This window comes from Sminthopsis crassicaudata, chromosome 1 (genome assembly GCF_048593235.1).
Source record: "Sminthopsis crassicaudata isolate SCR6 chromosome 1, ASM4859323v1, whole genome shotgun sequence".
NCBI lineage: Eukaryota > Metazoa > Chordata > Mammalia > Dasyuromorphia > Dasyuridae > Sminthopsis > Sminthopsis crassicaudata.
This window is the reverse complement of record NC_133617.1, coordinates 306,681,126-306,703,528: the sequence shown is the minus strand read 5'-3', so window position 1 is coordinate 306,703,528 and position 22,403 is coordinate 306,681,126.

The window sequence follows — 22,403 nt, the reverse complement described above, 5'->3', positions numbered from 1 at the left end:
AGTACTAAGGAAGAGATATTTTAATTGAGAGAAGAACTTCCTTGTATTGTGTAAATCATACCATAAGGCAAAGGGGACATCCTACTCACTCTATAAGTTAGCTCTGAAACATCATATTTTGGGCTTGCAGGCTGGGACTATACTTAAATCCACATCACTCTGGCTCTTATAGATAGAAAAACAATAAGTCTCAAGTCAAGTCCCAATTGTTTGGGCCCTGTTTACCTCAAAGTGAATGTAAATAGGAATTGTTTCTGTTTGGACCAGAAATACTGGGTGTCTTTCCCTCCCAGATTGATTGTTTCTTTTTCTTTCTTTCTTTTTTTTTAACTAGGTAAGAGAGACCATTTTTTTGCCTCATATCTTACCTAGTCTTTTTAAAATTTTTTTTTTTATTATACCTTTTCATTTACAAGATATATGCATGGGTAATTTTTCAGCACTGACAATTGCAAAATTTTTTGTTCCAGTTTTTTCCCTCCTTCTCCTTCCAACCTCCCCCCAGATGGCAGGTTGATGAATACATGTAAAATATGTTAAAGTATAAGTTAAATAGAATATATATACAATATAAATATAATATATAACTGTCCTGACAGTTATTTTGCTGTACAAAAAGAATCAAACTGAAATAGTGTACAATTAACCTGTGAAGGAAATCAAAAATGCAGGCATATGAAAAAAGAGGGATTGGGAATTCTATGTAGTGATTCATAGTCATTTCCCAGAGTTCTTTCGCTATGTATACCTGGTTCAATTCATTGCTGCTTTATTGGAACTGATTTGGTTTATCACATTGTTGAAGTGGGCCATGTCCATCAGAATTGATCATCATATATAATGATCTCCTGATTCTACTCATTTCACTCAGCATCAATTCATGTAAGTCTCTCCAGGCCTTTCTGAAATCATCCTGTTGGTCATTTCTTACAGAACAATAATATTCCATAATGTTCATATACCACAATTTATTCAGCCATTCTTCAATTGATGGGCATCCTCTCTGTTTCCAGTTTCTGGCCACTACAAAGAGGGCTGACACAAGCATTCTTGCACATACAGGTCCCTTTCTCTTCTTTTAAATTTCTTTAGGATAAAAGCCCAGTAATAACACTGCTAGATCAAAGGTTATGCACAGTTTGATAACTTTTTGAGCATAGTTTCAAATGGCTCTCCAGAATGGCTAGATGTATTCACAATTCCGCCAAAAATGATTCAGTGTCCCAGTTTTCCCACATCCCCTCCAACATTCCACATTATCTTTCCCTGTCATTTTAGCCAATCTGACAGGTATATAGTGGTATCTCAGAGTTGTCTTAATTTGCTTTTCTCTGATTAATAATGACCTTTTCATATGGCTAGAAATAGTTTCAATTTCTTCATCTGAGAATTGTCTGTCCATATCCTTTGACCATTCATTGGGGAATGGCTTGATTTCTAATAAATCAGAGTCAATTCTCTATATATTTTGGAAATGTGGCCTTTATCAGAACCTTTGACTATAAAAAATGTTTTCTCAGTTTATTACTTCCCTTCTAAACTTGCCTGCATTAGTTTTGTTTTTACAAAAACTTCAGTTTGATAAAATCAAAATTTTGTATTTTTTGATCAATAATGATCTTTAGTTCTTCTTTGGTCATAAATTCCTTCTTCTTCCACAGGTCTGAGAGGTAAACTATCCTACTTTACTTTAATTTATTTATGACCTCATTCTTTATGCATAGGTAATAAACCCATTTTGACCTTATCTTGGTGTATGGTGTGAAGTATGGATCAATGTCTAGTTTTTGCCATAATAATTTCCAATTTTCCCAGCAGTTTTTTCAAACAATGAGTTCTTATCCCAAAAGCTGGAGTCTTTGGGTTTGTCAAACTCTAGATTATTAAAGTTATTGACTGTTTTGTCCTTTCAATCCAACCTATTCCACTGATCAACTAGTCTATTTCTTAGCCAATACCAAACAGTTTTAGTAACCACTGCTTTATAATATAATTTTAGATCTGGTACAACTAGGCCACCTTCATTTGATTTTTTTTTTTCATTTATTCCCTTGAAATTCTTGAACTTTTGTTTTTTTCCATATGAAATCTGTTTTTATTTTTTCTAGGTCATTAAAATGTTTTTTTGGGGAGTCTGATTGGTATAGCGCTAAATAAATAGATTAAGTAATATTATCATCTTTATTATATTTGCTCACCCTAAACAATTGCATTTTATATATATATATATATTTTTTTTTTTCCAATTGATTAGATCTGACTTAATTTTTATGGAAAGTGTTTTGTAGTTTTGCTTATATAGTTCCTGATTATTCCTTGGCAGATAGATTCCTAAATATTTTATACTATCTGTAGTTACTTTTAATGGAATTTCTCTTTGTAACCCTAACTCTTGGATTTTGTTAATGATATATAAGAATGCCAATGACTTATGTGGGTTTATTTTGTATAATGCAACTTTGTTAAAGGTGTGGACTATTTCTAATAGCTTTCTAGGGTTTCTGGGTTCTCTAAATATATCATCATGTCATCAGCAAAGAATGATAATTTAGTTTTCTCATTACCTACTCTAATTCCTTTAATCTCTTTCTCGACTCTTATTGACAAAGCTAGCATTTCTAATACAATATTGAATAGTGATGGTGATAATGGGCAACCTTGTTTCACTCCTGATCTTATTGGAAATGATTCCAGTTTATCCCCATTACATATGATGCTTACTGATGGTTTTAAATAGATGCTACTGATTATTTTAAGGAAAAGCCAATTTGTTCCTATACTCTCAAAGTTTTAAATAAGAATGGATGTTGGATTTTATCAAAAAACTCAGTCAATCTTTAATTATAATATTTGTAATTTGATAAGATTCTTAGGATAGACTTTAAAAATATATTTAAGGTAAAGTTAATTCTGAGAATTTGACACAATTATTAATATATTTTAGAAATGAGACCTTTATAATAAATAGTAGCTGTAATGATTTTTTCTAGCTTTGTACATTTTTAAACTATTTTTTGTTATATTTTATTTCTGCAAAATATTTTTTTTTATTTAGATGTAATCACAGTTGTTCATTTTGCTTTTCGTAATTTTCTCTAGTTCTTTTGTCATACATTTCTACTTTCTCAAAAGATCTGATAGGTAAATTATCCTTTGCAGTCCTTATTTACTTAGGGTATTATTCTTTATGCCCAAATCAAATACCCTTTTGACCTTATTTTGGTATTAAGTGTGAGATATAGATCTGTGCCAAGTTTCTGACATATTATTTTCCCAGCAATTTTGGACAAATTATGAATTCTTATTCTAGAATCTAGAGTTTGGGGGTTTATCAAATACTATATTGCTATAGGCTCTGATTATTTTGTCATGTGTATCTCTAATCAGTTACAGAGATGCACCATTGTATTTCTTGGCTAGTTTGAAATGGTTTTGATGACTGGTGCTTCATAATACAATTTTAGGTTTTGTATCACTAAACAGTCATTCTTTGTATTTTTGTTTTTAGTAAATCCCCTAGATACTCTGAATTTTTCATTCTTCCAGGTGAACTTTGTTATTATATTTTCTAATTCTACAAAATAGTGTTTGGTAATATGATTGTTATGGCATTGAACAAATGGAGTAATTAGGGGAGAACTGTAATTTGTATTATATTATATTACCTCAGTCTACTTAGGAGGGATTGATATTTTCCCAATTGTTTAGATTTGATTTTTTTGTGCAAAAAGTGTTTGTAATTGTTTTCATATAATTCTTGGGGTTGTCTTGGCAGGTAGACACCCAAATATTGTGTTGTATCTATAGTTGTTTTAAATTAATTTTCTATCTCTTCTTGTTTAGCTTTATCATTTTGAGCTTTTATTGATTTGTGTGAGTTAATTTTGTATTTTGCAATTTTGTTAAAGCTGTTAATTGTTTCTAGTAGGTTTTTGAATGATAATGTAGAAATCCCTATGTATATCTTCATATCATCTGCAAAGAGTTATATTTTTATTCCCTAGGTGCACATTCTAGTTCCTTTAATGTCTTTGCATTTTCTTATTGCTAAAGCCAATATTTCTAGGACAATGTTAAATAACAATGATGATCATGGGTATCTTTGTTGTACCACTGATCTTATTGGGAATGCATCTAGCTTTGATTCAATGCAAATAATCTTATGCAAAATTTATTGTTTGAGCCATTCATATTTTAGAATTACAGTATTTAATTTCCAATTTATATTTAATCTATCTCTCCATGGCCATTTATTGAATATAATATTTAATTCATTGTGATCTGAAAAATGAGCATTTAATATTTCTACCTTTCTGCATGTGAATATGAGGTTTTTATGTCCTGATAAATCAACAATATTTGCATAGGTGTCAAGTCCTGAAAGAAAAAAGTGAATTCTTTTCTGTTTTTATAGAATTTTCGCTAGAGAGCTATCATATCTAGGTTTTCTAGGATTCTATTAATCTCCCTCATTTATCTCTTGTTTATTTTGTGGTTAGATTTGTCTTATTCTGAGAAGGGAAGGTTGAGGTCCCCCACTAACATATATATATATATATATATATATATATATATATATATATATATATATATATATATATATAAATCAAGATGTATTTTGCTTATTTATCTATTTTAATTGGACCTCTTTTTACTTTTACTTTCCCTGAGATCAGATTTGCTAGATTATGTATGTTTTTTTGTTTTTCTTTTTAACTTTAGGTGAAACAAAAAATTCTGTTTCATCCTTTTGTCTTTTCTAGATGTGTATTCCTGTGGTTTTTGGAAACAACATATTGTAAGATTCTGTTTTTTAATGCACTCTATTATTCACTTGTGTTTTATGTCAGAGTTCATTCTATTCACATCCATAGTCATAATTACCAGTTGTGATTTTCTTTTTTTTTTTTAATTTTCTCCCCTGTATATACTTTTTCCCACTCTTTCCACCCTGTTCTTAGTAGTGTTTTATAAACCCAACCCACCCATTATCTTATATTTTATCACCTATCTCTTCTTCTTTTACCTTTTTTTCCTAGTTTTTTTGTCCTCTCTTCTATCCTGATATACTAAGAGCTAAACTATGAGATAAATTCAGAAAAATATTATTACCATTTTTATATTTCTATGAAATAACATAAGACTGGATTAGTTAAATAACTTGCTCATAATTACATGGCTGGTAATTAGAAAAATTTTGCATTCAACTTCTTTCCACCACTCTATTTTCCCTTTCTATTAAAAACCAACTTTTTCTAAATTCAGGGATATACTTTTTTGTCAAGGAAATAAAAATAATGATATGGAGTCTTCCTTAACCATTACTAAGATTGTCATCCCAATTTTGGACATTGCTAAGGTAATTTGTCCAACAAGATGGACAAATTTGTTCAATGGGATGGACAAATGGATCAGATACAAATAATATGAGAAAGGGGCCTTGGGATACTTAAGGTGCACAGGCAAAGCAAATTTAATGTTTTCACTACAATATCTACAATATTTTACATTGATGAAATCTTATTTACTTCATCTGAAACATTTGGAGTGCTACAGAAATTAATGTAAAGAACTTACTTTTCTAAGTATTTCTGTAAAAGTTATTGCTAAGAAGGATGGAGCTTTAACCTGAAGTTAAGTATTAGGCTAACTTCCCACAAAGTTCACTTTCCCCCTATGCAAGAAACATGTTGTTTAAGTGATACAACTATTTTGGAAGTTTTTCTGTTCAAGATCTGAACTGTCTTCACCAGGATCTGAGAAAAGGTAGCAAAGAAAATGATTTAATCTAGGCCTAGCACAAGCCACCAGAAGTCTCAGCCTCATAGTACTTTGCTCCTTAAGCTATGCTGACTTGCCATGACAATGGTATAACATGCTATATTATTGCATTCTTACAAGTTTCACCATAGATCATTATAGATGAACTAAGGTCACAGAACTTCTTTATGTTTTCATTCAAGAAAGACAATAGAAACATCAGAACTTAAGCTTAATAATCCAATCTATATAAATAAGGAATCAAAATGTTACATGAATTAATGTCCATATATTATAGCATGTGACATAAACTTTACATTTTTAATCTTATTAATTGATCCAAAAGTTTTATATTTGAAAGTGGTAAGTTCTTTTTTGAGGGAGGGGGATAAGTTTATTGACTTAATTTGTTTGGTATTATTTTGGGGGTGAAACAGAAGAGAGAGCTAAAAACATTGTAATGTAGAAAATATTCAGAATATACTTATAATTTAGGCATTTTATTTCATGACATCTTTCCTCTGTGCAGAATAGTATATTCACTCTCTCTACTTTGTTTTAGCTAAGTTTATTGGAAAGAGAGAAGCTTTTGAAGTTCTCAACCCCATTTATTAAAAGTTTTTATGTTTATTCATTTCCACATGCATACCTTTTTCCTGACATTTTATTCAACTAAGTGAGCTTTGAGAATTATTTGAATCTTAATTTCATAAATTATTTATTGAAGATTTAAAGCCTTTATTAATAATGCTTTGAATTTTGAACTTAATCTAACTCCCATAACTTGACAATGCAATTCAAATATAAATGGAATGCAGCAGCTATTCAGCTCTAAGCTATGTTGTTATGTTTTGTTTTGCTTAAATTTTCTGAACATCCAGTTATAAAAAAAAAAAAACTTTAAATTTTCAGTACCTTTCCAGAATTTAAAAAAGTATAAATATGTGAATGTTTGTATGCTTGCCATATATATATATATATATATATATATATATATATATATATATACACACACACACACACATATGCATATGCTATATTGCCTATTATAAACAAGCATGTGCCCACATATACATGCATGTATGCATATGCATACCTGTGTATATGTATACCTAAAGATTAATGTGTATATATTTGCATATTATGCATATATATACATTCAAGGTATCATTGTTGATTGATCCAGCTTCTTAACTACCTTAACACTATGTATTTGTGGGAACTTTTTGGTGGGGGGAAGGGATGTGATTGACTAAATTCTAAATAAATAAAGTTAATAGTAAGCAAGAGATGTGTGAAAGGGAGAGTTGTGTAGCATTCTCTAAAATATAAGTAGCAGGGGGGCGGAGCCAAGATGGCAGAGAAGAAACACTCCACTCTGTAAAGGTCCTCACTCCCTCACAACCAATTAGATAAATTAAGCCTCAGAATAAGCCCAGGACTGATAGATACCACAAGGACTGGAAACACGACTTACCAGCTGAAGAGAATCTGGAGTTTCAACAGAAAAGGTCAGTCCCCAGGAGAGGAAGAAGAGAGGCCAGCACAGACGGCTGGGTGCTAGCATACTCTGCCGATCGCGCTGGGAAGGGCTCTGGGATCAGAGAAGCCACTGAGATAAAGGAATCTGGCACAGGCTGCTAGCTCTTCTCTGCTAATTATTTACCAGTTCAGAAGAGAAAGCTAAAATACCTTAAAAACTCAGATTTTCCCTGGACCCTGGAGGTGACTCAGCAGATCTCGGCACCAGGGGGCGTGGCCTCAGCTACCACCTGAGAATAGTTAAGAGATTGACAAGTGGGTGGATACGGCCCAAGGCAACACACACTGCCTAGTTTAGCTGGAGGGAGTGGAACTCAGCTCCAGGAAGTCCCAGAGAAGTGGAACCTTTGAACTGGGGACAGAGGTTTCTGGCAGACACTTCCAGTTTGAGCACAGGGGCTTTTCACGTCACCTGCTGCAGGCATCCACGCCCCACCGGGACACATAGGCTGGGCTTTGTGCTGCCTTTACTGGTCAGTCTCAACCTCCGGGAAGCCGCTAAAACACAGCGCCCTTGGGGCACAGCAGTGCTAATCACCTCTGAGGCACTTCCAGGGAGGGGGTGGGGAACTCTCTCCCAGAGCTCTATCTTAGCTCAGGCACAAGAGCCACTGCATCCATCTGGTCTGGGAGGAAGCTGGTAAAGAAGTAAATAAATAATTTCCTACCCCAGGGACAGACCCCAAAAGATTTTTTAAATATGAACAAAAAAACCAGAAAAACTATAGATTCCTTCTACACAGAGAAAGAGCGGGTATCCAACCCCGAGGAAGTTAACAGAAGAGAGTCAGCAGATAACAACCCAAAGGGGAACGATTCCTGCCCCCCATCACATAACTCTCTCCTAGAAGAGACTCTTAAAAAATTAAGGGAGTTTGAAGAAAAATGGGGAAAGGAAAGGGAAGCTATGATAGAGAATAACAACGTCCTGAAATTGGAGTTGGAAAAAATAAATAATTCACAGGAGATGCAGGGAAACAAAATTTATGAATTAGAAAAGGTTAAAAAAACACAGGAAAGTAAGATTTCTGAATTGAAAAAGATAAAAAAGTCTCAAGAAAATAGAATTTCTGAATTGGAAAAAGAAAATAATTCTCAAAAAAAAAAATTAGGGAAATGGAAAAAAAATTCAATAGAGCAAAATAATTCATTTAAAAACGAAATTGGGCATTTACAAAAAGAACTAAAAACTGTGAAAGAAGAAAATAACTCCTTAAAAGTCAGGATGGAACAAATAGAAATGAATGACTCACAGAGAACCCAAGAATCAGTAAAACAAAACAAAAAAAAAAAAAAAAAATGAGAAGCTGGAGAACAACGTCAAATACTTACTGGGAAAATCTATAGACCTGGAAAATAGATCTAGGAGAGATAATATGCAGATCATTGGACTTCCCGAAAACTATGACCAAAAAAAGATCCTAGATTCTATTTTACAGGAAATTATCAAAGAGAACTGTCCAGAGATAATAGAAACAGAAGGGAAAGTAGATGTGGAAAGAATTCATCGAACTCCTTCTGAAATAGACCCTAAAAAAAGAACACCACGGAATATAGTGGCTAAGCTACAGAATTACCACACAAAGGAGAAAATCCTGCAAGCAGCTAGAAAAAAACAATTTAAATACCAAGGTGCCACAATAAGGGTCACCCAAGATCTGGCTGCCTCCACATTAAAAGATAGAAGGGCCTGAAGATCAAGGACTGCAACCAAGAATGAACTACCCAGCTAAGTTTAGCATCTTTTTCCATGGAAGAAGATAGTCATTCAATGAAACAGAGGAATTCTATATGTTTCTAAGAAAAAAACCAGACTTAAACAAAAAATTTGATCTACATCCACAAGACTGAAGAGAAACAGAAAAAGATACACAGAACCCTTGAGAACGGTAACTCTGTTGTGGGCATATAAAAAGTACTCAAGGATAATTTGATTTTACTGATATAAAAGAAAAAAAGGGGGGTGTAGTAAAGGGAAGGAGGTCGGTTCAGGAAAAGGGGAAGGAATGATAAAAAGAGGGAAACTACATCCCAGGAAGAGGCATAGAAAATACACCATATCTGAGGGAACTTAGTAAGGGGGAGAATCATTGTGTGAATCTTATTCTCATCAGGAGAGGCTCAAAGAGTAAATAATTAACATATTGTTTTTCAGAGAATTTTCTCTCACCTCATTAAAAGGGGGGAGAGGAAAAGGGAAAAGGAAAAGGACAATAAGTGAAGGGACTTGGAGGGAGGGGGGAGGGATACTAAAAAAAAAAAAAAAGGGAGGGTTGCGCGTCACAAGGGGGGTCTGTAAATTAACTATCGGGGAGGGGGATCAGGGGGGTCAAGGGAAAAAGCATAATCTGGGGATAATATGATGGCAGGAAATACAGAATTAGTAATTTTAACTGTAAATGTAAATGGGATGAACGATCCCATCAAACAGAGACGGATAGCAGATTGGATCAAAAAGCAGAACCCTACAATATGTTGTCTACAGGAAACACACTTAAAGCAGGGAGATACATACAGAGTAAAGGTAAAAGGTTGGAACAGAGCCTATTATGCTTCAGGTAAAGCCAAAAAAGCAGGGGTAGCTATCCTTATATCAGATCAAGCAAAAGTAGAAGTTTATCTAATTAAAAGAGATAAGGAAGGAAACTATATCCTCCTGAAAGGTAGCATAAATAATAAAGCCATATCAATACTAAACATATTTGCACCAAGTGGTATAGCATCTAAATTTCTAAAGGAAAAGTTAAGAGAATTGCAAGAAGAAATAGACAGTAAAACTATAATAGTGGGAGATCTCAACCTTGCACTCTCAGATTTAGACAAATCAAACCACAAAACAAACAAGAAAGAAATTTAAAAAGTAAATAGAACATTAGAAAAACTAGGTATGATAGACCTTTGGAGAAAACTGAATGGCAATAGAAAGGAATATACTTTCTTCTCAGCAGTTCATGGATCCTATACAAAAATAGACATATATTAGGACATAAAGATCTCAAAATTAAATGTAGGAAGGCAGAAATAATAAATGCCTTCTTCTCAGATCACAATGCAATAAAAGCTACATTCAGTAAAAACGTTAGGGGTAAATAGACCAAAAAGTAATTGGAAACTGAATAATCTCATCTTAAAGAATGACTGGGTGAAAGAGCAAATTATAGAAACAATTAACAATTTCACCCAAGATAATGACAATGATGAGACATCATACCAAAATCTTTGGGATGCAGCTAAAGCAGTAATAAGGGGAAATTTTATATCTTTAGAGGCTTATTTGAATAAAATAGAGAAAGAGAAGATTAACGAATTGGGCTTACAACTTAAAAGGCTAGAAAAAGACCAAATTATAAACCCCCAACCAAAAATTAAACTTGAAATACAAAAATTAAAAGGAGAAATCAATAATATTGAAAGTAAAAAAACTATTGAATTAATAAATAAAACCAAGAGTTGGTTTTATGAAAAAGCCAATAAAATAGGTAAACCTTTGCTAAATTTGATCAAAAAAAAGAAAGAGGAAAATCAAATTGATAGTCTTACAAATGAAAAGGGGGATCTTTCTACCAATGAAGAGGAAATTAGAGAAATAATAAGGAGTTACTTTGCCCAACTTTATGCCAATAAATTTGATAACTTAAGTGAAATGGATGACTTCCTTCAAAAATATAGGCTCCCTAGATTAACAGAGGAGGAGATAAATTGCTTAAATAATCCCATTTCAGAAAAAGAAATAGAACAAGCTATTAATCAACTCCCCATGAAAAAATCCCCAGGGCCAGATGGATTCACATGTGAATTCTACCAAACATTTAAAGAACAATTAGCCCCAATGTTATATAAATTATTTGAAAAAATAGGGGATGAAGGAGTCCTACCAAACTCCTTTTATGACACAGACATGGTACTGATACCTAAACCAGGTAGATCGAAAACTGAGAAAGAAAATTATACACCAATCTCCTTAATGAATATTGATGCTAAAATCTTAAATAAGATATTAGCACAAAGACTTCAGAAAATCATCTCCAGGATAATACACTATGATCAAGTAGGATTTATTCCAGGAATGCAGGGCTGGTTTAATATTAGGAAAACTATTAATATAATTGACCATATTAATAATCAAATTAGTAAGAACCATATGATCATCTCAATAGACACAGAAAAAGCATTTGACAAAATTCAAAATCCATTCCTACTAAAAACTCTTGAAAGTATAGGAATAAATGGACTATTCCTTAGAATAATCAGGAGCATATATTTAAGACCTTCAGTAAGCATAATATGCAATAGAAATAAACTGCAACCTTTCCCAGTAAGATCAGGAGTGAAACAAGGTTGCCCACTATCACCATTACTATTCAATATAGTACTAGAAACGCTAGCCTCGGCAATAAGAGCCGAGAAAGAGATTCAAGGAATTAGAGTAGGAAATGAGGAAATTAAACTATCACTTTTTGCAGATGACATGATGGTATACTTAGAGAACCCCAAAGACTCTGCTAAAAAGCTACTAGAAATAATTCAAAATTTCAGCAAAGTGGCAGGATACAATATAAATCCACATAAATCCTCGGCATTTTTATATATCACTAACAAAATGCAACAGCAAGAGATACAAAGAGAAATTCCATTCCAAACAAATGTTGAGAGTATAAAGTATTTGGGAATCCATCTACCAAAGAAAAGTCAGGAATTATATGAGAAAAATTACAAAACACTTGCCACAAAAATAAAATCAGATTTAAATAATTGGAAAGACATTCAGTGCTCTTGGATAGGCCGAGCGAATATAATAAAGATGACAATACTCCCCAAACTAATCTATTTATTTAGTGCTATACCAATCAGACTCCCAAGAAACTATTTCAATGACCTAGAAAAAATAACAACAAAATTCATATGGAAGAATAAAAGGTTGAGAATTGCAAGGGAACTAATGAAAAAAAACTCAGAGGAAGGTGGTCTAAGTGTACCTGATCTAAAGCTATATTATATAGCAGCAGTCACCAAAACCATTTGGTATTGGCTAAGAAGTAGACCGGTAGATCAGTGGAACAGATTAGATACAAAGGACAAAAAAGGGTACATATATAGCAACCTAATCTTTGACAAACCCAAAGATGCCAACATTAGGGATAAAAATTCATTATTCGGAAAAACACTGTTGGGAAAACTGGAAATTAGTATGGCAGAAATTAGATATGCATCCACACTTAACACCATATACCAAGATAAGATCAAAATGGGTCCATGATTTAGGCATAAAGAGGGAGATAGTAAATAGATTAGAGGAACAGAGGATAATCTACCTCTCAGACTTGTGGAGGAGGAAGGAATTTATGACCAGAGGAGAACTAGAGATCATTATTGATCACAAAATAGAAGATTTTGATTACATCAAACTAAAAAGTTTCTGTACAAATAATACTAATGCAAACAACATTAGAAGGGAAGTTACAAATTGGGAAAATATTTTTAAAAACAAAGGTTCTGACAAAGGTCTCATTTCCAAAATATATAGAGAACTGACCATAATTTATAAGAAACCGAACCATTCTCCAATTGATAAATGGTCAAAGGATATGAACAGACAATTCTCAGAGGAAGAAATTGAAACTATATCCACTCACATGAAAGAGTGTTCCAAATCACTATTGATCAGAGAAATGCAAATTAAGACAACTCTGAGATACCACTACACACCTGTCAGATTGGCTAAGATGACAGGAACAAATAATGATGAATGTTGGAGGGGATGTGGGGAAACTGGGATACTAATACATTGCTGGTGGAGTTGCGAAAGAATCCAGCCATTCTGGAGAACAATCTGGAATTATGCCCAAAAAGTTATCAAACTGTGCATACCCTTTGACCCAGCAGCGCTACTACTGGGCTTATATCCCAAAGAAATACTAAAGAGCGGAAAGAGACATATATGTGCCAAAATGTTTGTGGCAGCTCTTTTTGTAGTAGCTAGAAACTGGAAGATGAATGGATGTCCATCAGTTGGAGAATGGTTGGGTAAATTATGGTATATGAAGGTTATGGAATATTATTGCTTTGTAAGAAATGACCAGAAGGAGGAATACAGAGAGGCCTGGAGAGACTTAAATCAACTGATGATGAGTGAAATGAGCAGAACCAGAAGATCACTGTACACTTCAACAACAATACTGTATGAGGATGTATTCTGATTGAAGTGGAAAAACCAACTCACTTCCAGTTGATCAATGATGGACAGAGGTAGCTATACCCAGAGAAGAAACACTGGGAAGTGAATGTAAATTGTTAGCACTAATATCTGTCTGCCCAGGTTGCATGTACCTTCGGATTCTAATGTTTATTGTGCAACAAGAAAATGATATTCACACACATGTATTGTACCTAGACTATATTGTAACACATGTAAAATGTATGGGATTGCCTGTCATCGGGGGGAGGGAATAGAGGGAGGGGGGGATAATTTGGAAAAATGAATACAAGGGATAATATTATAAAAATATATATATATATAATAAAATAAAGAAATTTCTGTGTTCTGAAAAAAAAATATATAAGTAGCAAAGGAATTTTCTGTTGAAGACTATCAAGTATTTCCAATTGCAGTTTAAAAGCAGTATGTACCTACTCTTCTACAGAACTGGTAAAAGCCATAGTGGTGAGCACAGGAAGATAGACATTGCAGAGAAGATATAGGTGCAGCTGGGGCAAAGGGAAAAGATGATCTTGGAGGAAGCCAATTTTACATGGAACAAAACTTCATTTTTTTAGTTTGATTTTGTCTATTGTAAATAAGCTAAAGCATTTTAACAATCATCCTTAGTTGCTTAGTGTAAATAGTTTGGTGCTGTTTACCTTAGAAAAGTAAGGCAGACAAAAAAAAAAAAAAAAAACAACAACAACTATCTTACAAAACCACAGTATTCTGTTCTTCAAATAACAAAGTCTCAGGTGATGGCCAGTGCTGTTTGCTTTATGTGAATTTCAGGTTAAATGAATCAGATACTTAATGGAATGTAATTCCTCCAGAGGCTGATTCTTCCAGAAAGAATTTTAACCAACAGAACAGAAATCCCACCTAAACATTCCATTAAAAAGAGCTTAATCTTCCTCTCACAAACTTTGTAATTGTTTTGGATAAAAATAGATGTTTATAAGTAGTTCACCCATATCAGGGTCAGCATCTTTGAAATGAGAGTTTCATCTGTAGGCCTCTGTCAGGACATCACCCTTTGTGTTTATTAATGAGCTAGGGAATCAATATCACTTGAAACTATACCCATAAAAAAGTAAAATATTTGTTTACTGTGGATATTTATGACTGTCCAATTAATCTGTATTCTTTTATGGTTAAAACAATGTACACTGTAATATAACCGTGTGTGTCTCTGTGTGTATATATATTATACAATTATCCTATGTCATTGCTGTCCTATTAGCATATATCCTGTAGAATTGTGATTTGCAAAGCAATGTATTGAAATCATAATTCACTTCTTTGCCCATTGTGGGTAAAGGATTTAATTACTTTTCTTGGACTTTCCAATACTTTAATCTTCCTAATTACCTATTCTTTAAGAAGATTCCCTACATAGTTTATTTAGAATAATCAGGGTGTCTGATCTCGAAGGATATCTCTCTCAAAGTACACAGCCTGTCTCCTACTGTCTCCTCCACAACATTTCACAAATTAAAAAGTAAAATGATCTACATAAAGACATACAAGCTACCCTATAAAATTAATATTTGATGGAGATTATAAAAACTAAAAGCATGCTACTCAGTCAGTGAAAATCAGGCTATATATTAGATGTAGACATATACACAATAGATACATTATATATATATATATATATATATATATACATATATATATATATATATATACACATACATATATATATACATATATATACACACATATACATATATATGTATATGTACATATATATGTATATATGTTAATATATAATATCTAACATTATTTATTCCTTCATTTCTCCATTCTTCTCTTTGTGTATCTGTCTGTCTGTCTCTCTCTCTCTGTCACACACATACACACACAAACACATTTATTTTTCTTCTCAAGTTCATCAGTTTTGGCAAATACCCCACTGGCTGGTCATTCATGCCAACTTGTATCTGAACTATCATCTTCTCTATAAAATATCCAACAAGTAATGATAATCCCTGTGATCCAAGAACTAGTATTCAGGCAAATTTATGATCACCCCAGAGACTGTACATTTTTCATTCTGATAGCTTTAATTGTTAGTGAATATTTCCTAATATCAAAGTTAAATTTCCATCTTAGAAAAGGCTAGCCACTTTTTTTTTTCCAAATCTGTCAAGTAAGATTAAGATTTAGCCACTCTAACAAGATAACTCTTGAAAAGAGTAACCCATAAATGACTTCCTTGAGAGCAAGGATTTTCTTTTTCCTTTTTTTTTTTTTTTTTTTTTTTTTGTTTTGTTTTGTTTTTTTTTTTGTTTTGTTTTGTTTCCTTGGCCTTAAGGGATGTATATGTATGTATGTATGTATGTATAAATTATCTATTAACTAGAACAAACAAACCAAAGTTAAAAGGAACACAGAAAACTGGAGGATTTTTTAAAAGCAAGTGTTTCTGATAAAGACTTCATTTATCAAATATTTTGAGAATTAAATCAACTTTATTTAAGTGGCATTTTCCCAGTTGATAAATGGGTTCAATGATTTGAACAGGCAGTTGTAAGATAGAGCACCAGCCCTGAAGTAAGGAGGAACTGAGCTCAAATTTGACCTCTGACACTTAACAGTTATAGTTCTATGACCCTGGGCAAATCACTTAATTCGCAATTTATAATAATGCATAAAGAGCATTAAAACTGTGTCCTTTCATCCAAAAAAAATTAGATCTCTCAAGGAAATAAAAAAATAGGAAAAGGACTTATTTTAAAAAACATTTATAGAAACTGTGATGGCTAAAACGTAAATATCAATGGAATGTTCATCAATTGATAAATAGCTGATTGAGTTGTGGTATATTTTTGTGATGGAGTATCATCATGTTATAAGTTATAATGAGCAGATTGCTTTCTGAAAAACCTAACACTATGAACTCGTTCAAAGTGAAATGATAAAAGCCAGGAAAATACTGTACATTGATCTAGACTGGGGATACAAGAAAAATGCAAAGAATCACAATGAATAATGTTGTTCCCCTTTAAATCATGAACTCTGGTTGAAGGCTGAAGCATTTTTTTTCACTTTCCTTATTTTTCTTTACTTTTTTTTTTTGCAATGTGGACAATATAGAAACATTTTTTGCATGATTTCACATGTATAATTGATATAACATGATTTGTCTTCTTAATGAATCAAGGAGAGATAGGAAGAAGGATAACTCAGAATTCAGAATATTTTAATGTAAAAAATTAATTAATTAAAAAAAACAAATTTAAGGAACTAGAAAATAGCTTTATAAGAGTTCCCATTCCCAACTTAAAGGTAGAAAGGAAAAATAATGGTAATAAAACAAATGTTCTATGTCTGATAATAATTACTGAATTTGCTTTGTTTTGTCTAATTCCAAAGTTGATCCTGCAATAAAATTCATTTTAAAAATTCAAAGAAGAATAAAGATGAAGAATTCAAGATTATATATGGTTAATTAAGGGGAGAAAAGTAGGATTTAAAATCATATAAATATAGCATGAGTTCTTATGGAGAGCTATCAAAGGGAAAACACTGATTAAAAGTATTCTTCTAGACTCTATATCACCTATTTTCTTCATATGCATAATTGGCCTATCTGGTCTATGATGAACTAGACCAATTCAGATATCTGGAAAATTCAAATAATTTTTTGCCAGCATTGCCAAATGGTAAGGAACATGAAAGGCCTTTCTATGACAATTTTTGCAATGAACAGCATCCACACATCTTTGAATAGGTCTTATTTAAGAAATACCTGCTATTTTATATTTTAAAAAGTGAATATACATGTTTAACCTAAAATAATTAAATTAAAATGTTAAAAGTTAAACAAAAACAAATTAAACAAACAGAAAACTAGAGCTGGCAATCCCTGGAGATAGTTCACTTGAAAAAGAGATTTTCATGAAGAGAATGACTCCTCATATATTATACTCTTATCAATCATATTTCTGCAGTTATAATTTTGCCCTCCTAAAAAAATCTCCTTGCCTAAAAAAAATCTCTTTTCTCCTTTAAAAAAAAGCAATTCAAGCACCATCCTCTTCATGAAGTCAAACCTGACATTCATCTCACCTGTTAACGAGCTTCTCTTCCAAAGTAAGTTTTATTCAATAACATATTTATTTTTTTCTCTTTGTATATATTGTATATTAAATGAGTTAACATATAAAGCACTTTCAAACATTAAAGCATATTATAAATTGCATGTGTAAATATGTAATTGTATATAACTATTGCCTTCATCAGAATAAAATCAAAAATCTAGTAAGAATTGTTTTATATATATATATATATACATATATATGCATATATATATATATTATATATATATATATATTTAACAAAGTGGCAAGAACAGAATATAAACAAACAAAAGCTTGAAGATGATGATTTTTCATGGACATTTTGCAAGTATATTCTATTAAGAATTATTTTTCAAGAAAACATTATGCTAGATTGCCTCTGAGGTAATTTCATAGTTGGAAATTTTGTGATGATATAAAATACTGCTTTCTTCATATTCTTTCCCATCTATGAGAAAATTTGGTTTCTAACATATTTTGTGATTTGTGATTTATGACAGTGTCGCAGATTTTTTTTTTGACTTAACCCCAAAATTTGGACTTTTCAAATGATAAAATTCATTTTTGGTGTATGAAAAAAATTCCTAATAATTAGAATTTTTCATATTCATATTAAGGTCTCTGTTAATAACATCTATTTTGATTTTTGTTTTATTTGAGATCAGAATTCCTACCTCTCTTTTTTTTAACTTCAGTTGAAACATAATAATTTTTGTTCCACCTTGTCTCTTCATGTGATCTAATTCACCCCATTTTATCTCCCCTTTTTCTTTTTCTCAAAACAATCCTTTCCTCACTCCTTAATGTCTCCTTTATATTGTCATATCAAAGTGAACCTCCTCTAACTGTTCTAATAAAGATGGAGTTCTAAAGAGGATGTCAGGGATTTATGCTTTAAATAAGACTTTTTTTTTCCTTTCCTGTTTACCATTTTTTATGATTCTCTTTAGTCTTCCATCTGAAGATCAAATTTTCTAGTAAGTTCTGTTTTTCTCATCAGAAATGTTTGAAACTTGCCTATTTCACCTTCTCCTGAAAGACTGTGTGCAGTTATACTGGATAACTGATTTGTGGTTGTTATCTCAGATACTTTCTCCTACAAAATACCATATTCCTGATTCTTTGATCCTTTAATATAAAAGCTACTAAATGCTGGGTAATCTTTAGTTTCTCAGTACTTGAATTGTTTGCTTTGGGCAATATGCATTATTTTCTCCTTGAACTTATAATTCTGGAATTTGATTGTAATATTTCTTGGAGTTTTCCTTGTGGGATTTCTTTCAGGAAGTGAATGATAGATTATTTTTCAATGACTATTTTGTCTTCTGATACTAAAATGATAGGGCAGTTTTCTTTGGTAATTTCATGAAATCCTAGCCTTTTTTTATCATTGTTTTCAGGAAATCCAGTAATTTTTAATTTACCTCTTCTGGATATATTTTCCAGGTTGGCTTTTATCCAATGAGGTATTTTAAATTTTCTTCTATTTTTTATTCCTTTTCGCTTGTTTTATTCTTTCAGTCTCATAAAGTCAGTACCTCCCATTTGCCCAATTCTAGTTTTTAATTTACGATTTTCTTCAAGTAGCTTTTGTACTTCCTTTTCTCTTTGGCTTCTGCTTTTTCATGGATTTTTTTTTTTTTTTTTTTTTTGCATTTGATCAATTTTATTTATTAGAGAATTGTTTGCTTCAGTCAGTTTTTGTTCTTCCTTTTCCAACCAGTTGACACTTTCTTGAATACCTTTTGATTATTGTCTCAATGTTTCTCCTACCTTTCTTATTTGACTATAAAAATCGTTTTTGTTCTTTTCTGTTGATATTTTGATCTTCCTGGTCACCAAAGCAACCTTCTATGGTCAAGATTCTTTTTTGCTTCTTGCTTATTTTTTCCCTCTCTCTCTCTCTCTCTCTCTCTCTCTCTCTCTCTCTCTCTCTCTCTCTCTCTCTCTCTCTCTCTCTTTCTCTCTCCCTCAGCTATTAAAGTCAAGGTCTGATCCTATAACATTGTTGTCACTCTCCCAAACTTCTTTTGAAGCTTTGAAATTTGTGATACTTTGAGCTTTGGCTTTAAGTATTGGCTGTCAAGAGTTTGGTGAAATTCACAATAGTGAGATAACTAAATATACTCCTGTTGTTGCTTTGGTTTTTAGAACTAAGTCAACACTGGGAATGAAGGCTTTACTACTGATAGGTTGTGTTATTGTCCTGGTGAGCCAGGATTGAGAATTCTGGGTTGTTGATTTCTGCTGTAGCTAAGACCCTCTTTTGGCTTGCCTGGACAATCTCTGCACTGGGATGTGCTCCCCTTTCACTCAGATGAGTCTAATCTTTCCTGAAGCCCTTCCAAGCTATCTTGGGTTGGAAAAGTATTTCATTCCATCCCTTTGAAGATTCATTAGACCCCAAATGGTAGGAATTCCTCAAGTTATTACATACTTATTTCAATGTATAGGGACCCAACTGGAGTTTTGTTTTAACTTAAGTAGATACAATTCAATAACAATTTCAAAGATTGCTAGTAAGGACCTCCTGTATACAAGAGTTTGTAATCAAATATGTGAATTACGTATTTGTCACATGCATGTTTGACTCAAGGTAAAACTTGGTAAGGGTAACATATAGAAATAGAGAAATTATTACCAGAAAAATTGAAGCACATTCACACTTGCCAAAACAGGAAAAACAGGTCATGTTTCATTGAAAGAAGATATGGATTTCATCAAAGATGATGTATATTAATTCTATTATTATTCCATATTTCATAGCTGGGATATCATTTGCTAAAATCCATGTGTATGGGAGAGGAAAATGAGAAGTTAGAAAACTAGAAATAGTAGATTCAAGGCTGACATCATTATTTCCTGTGATGCTTTGTTTGTCTAAAATGTAATCATTCTCTAGGAGGCAAGTTTCTTGGGGAGCTTTTGGAGGCAGCCTTAGTTTCAGTTCAGTTCAATAATCACAATTCCAGCCATGAGTTAAAGTCCTTTACTGTCTCTTTCCAAATCTTATCTCCTTCACTTGGGGCTCTGCTAGTTTTCTGAAGGCCTTCCTCTCTCCTTGATTCCCCAAGAGCTGTTGTTGGAATGTCTCTGAATCCAAAGGTTTGTCCTTCAGCCTCCAGCCTCTCATCCTCCCAATGTCTCCAGCCAATACAAACTTCGAAGTTGGAATGAATCTGACTTTGCCTCCAAGAGTGTGGGATTGTGGGTTTCTGTGGGCTTGTGGGAGCTCCCGGAAGTCAATCCTAGTTGTGAATCTTCCAAAGTCCCTGAAGTTCTCTCTGTAGCGTGCTGTTGTCTCCAGAAGCTGCCGGATTACTCTCTGGGAAGAGATCTGCTGTGTCTACTCAAATCTCTCAGACAGATTCTTCTTCCTGTAGTGAACCGTTGTCTCCAGGCAGTTGCTGTTAACTCTTGTCCTTAGAAGTGACTTCCCTTCCTGCAGAGAGCCCCGTCAGGCCTGATGTAATGCAGAGAGTCTTCTTCTATCTCTAAGAGTCCTCTTTTATTCTCCCAGAGAATGGGCGTGGGATAATGCAAGGGCTTCTGGGAAGAACCACCCCAGCCAATGAGCTTGCCCCCTCTATCAAGTCAACCTGAGTTCTCACCTTGTAATTGTCCAGAAAACCTGAATTCTCACCTTGTTACTGTCCAGACAACCTGAGTTCTCACTTAGTAATCCTAACATCTCCCCCTTTCTTTTGATTTAGAACATAGGACAGTCATGACCTTGAAACATAAATCCATCAATATGGGAAGTATTACAGATAATTACATAAATTACATAAGCACATAGTAACATAGTAACATAACACATGCTAGAAGTATATAACATAATCATAATCATAAATTGAAAATTTATAAATGTCCATAAGTCCATTGTCCATTATTCTCATCTTGTGTGAGGAAGTCCAATGATTCCTGCTGGTTTTTAAGTTCTTTAACAGTCTTCTTATTATCCATGCTCTTTCAGTGTCAGATGTTTCTTACATCTTCTCCTTTATTTTGAGGTCTTTCTCTTTTTCTGTCTCTCTCTGATGGACAAGGCGAATATGACTTGTTGGCACCCATCTGATTCCTTCTCCTGCTGAAGAAATACAAGCAAACCCTCTCCCCCAGGCAGTTAACCTATCTGGTCCCTTCCATTCACCACTTTCTGGATCTCTCCACATCACCTGGCGATTATCTAAGGACAGTGGAGATGCTCTCACTGGACACTGCCCTTCTGGTGGGTTATAAAACCTGTCTGCTGGAGCCAGCGCATCTTTGTCAAAAATTAGAAAATTAATGGTATAGAGAACTAAATTTAGAAGTTCCCTAGGGCTACCTGTGGCTCCCCCTTTCTTTTGTTTTTGGAGGAGTGTCTTAATATCTCTGTTTCTTCTCTCTACTATTGCCTGCCCTTGAGGATTAAAGGGTATGCCCGTGGTATGTAAAATCTTATACTGTGCACAAAAGTGTGTAAAATGTTTGGACGTATATGCAGGTCCATTGTCTGTTTTTATTGCTTGTGGCACACCCATAATTGCAAAAGCTTGTATAAGGAATTCAGTGACCACTCGGGCTGTCTCTTTTGCTGCTGGCATTGCAAATGTGAATCCTGAAAAGGTGTCTACCACGACATGAATAAAAGATAGACGACCAAAAGATTTATAATGGGTCACATCCATTTGCCAGATTTCATTGGGTCTCAAACCACGAGGATTCTTCCCTGGAGGGAGTGTAGGAGCATGGAAAGGAAGACAAGCTGTACAGCTTTTTACTATGCTCCTAGCTTCCTCTCTTGTGATTTCAAATTGTAAACGTAAAGC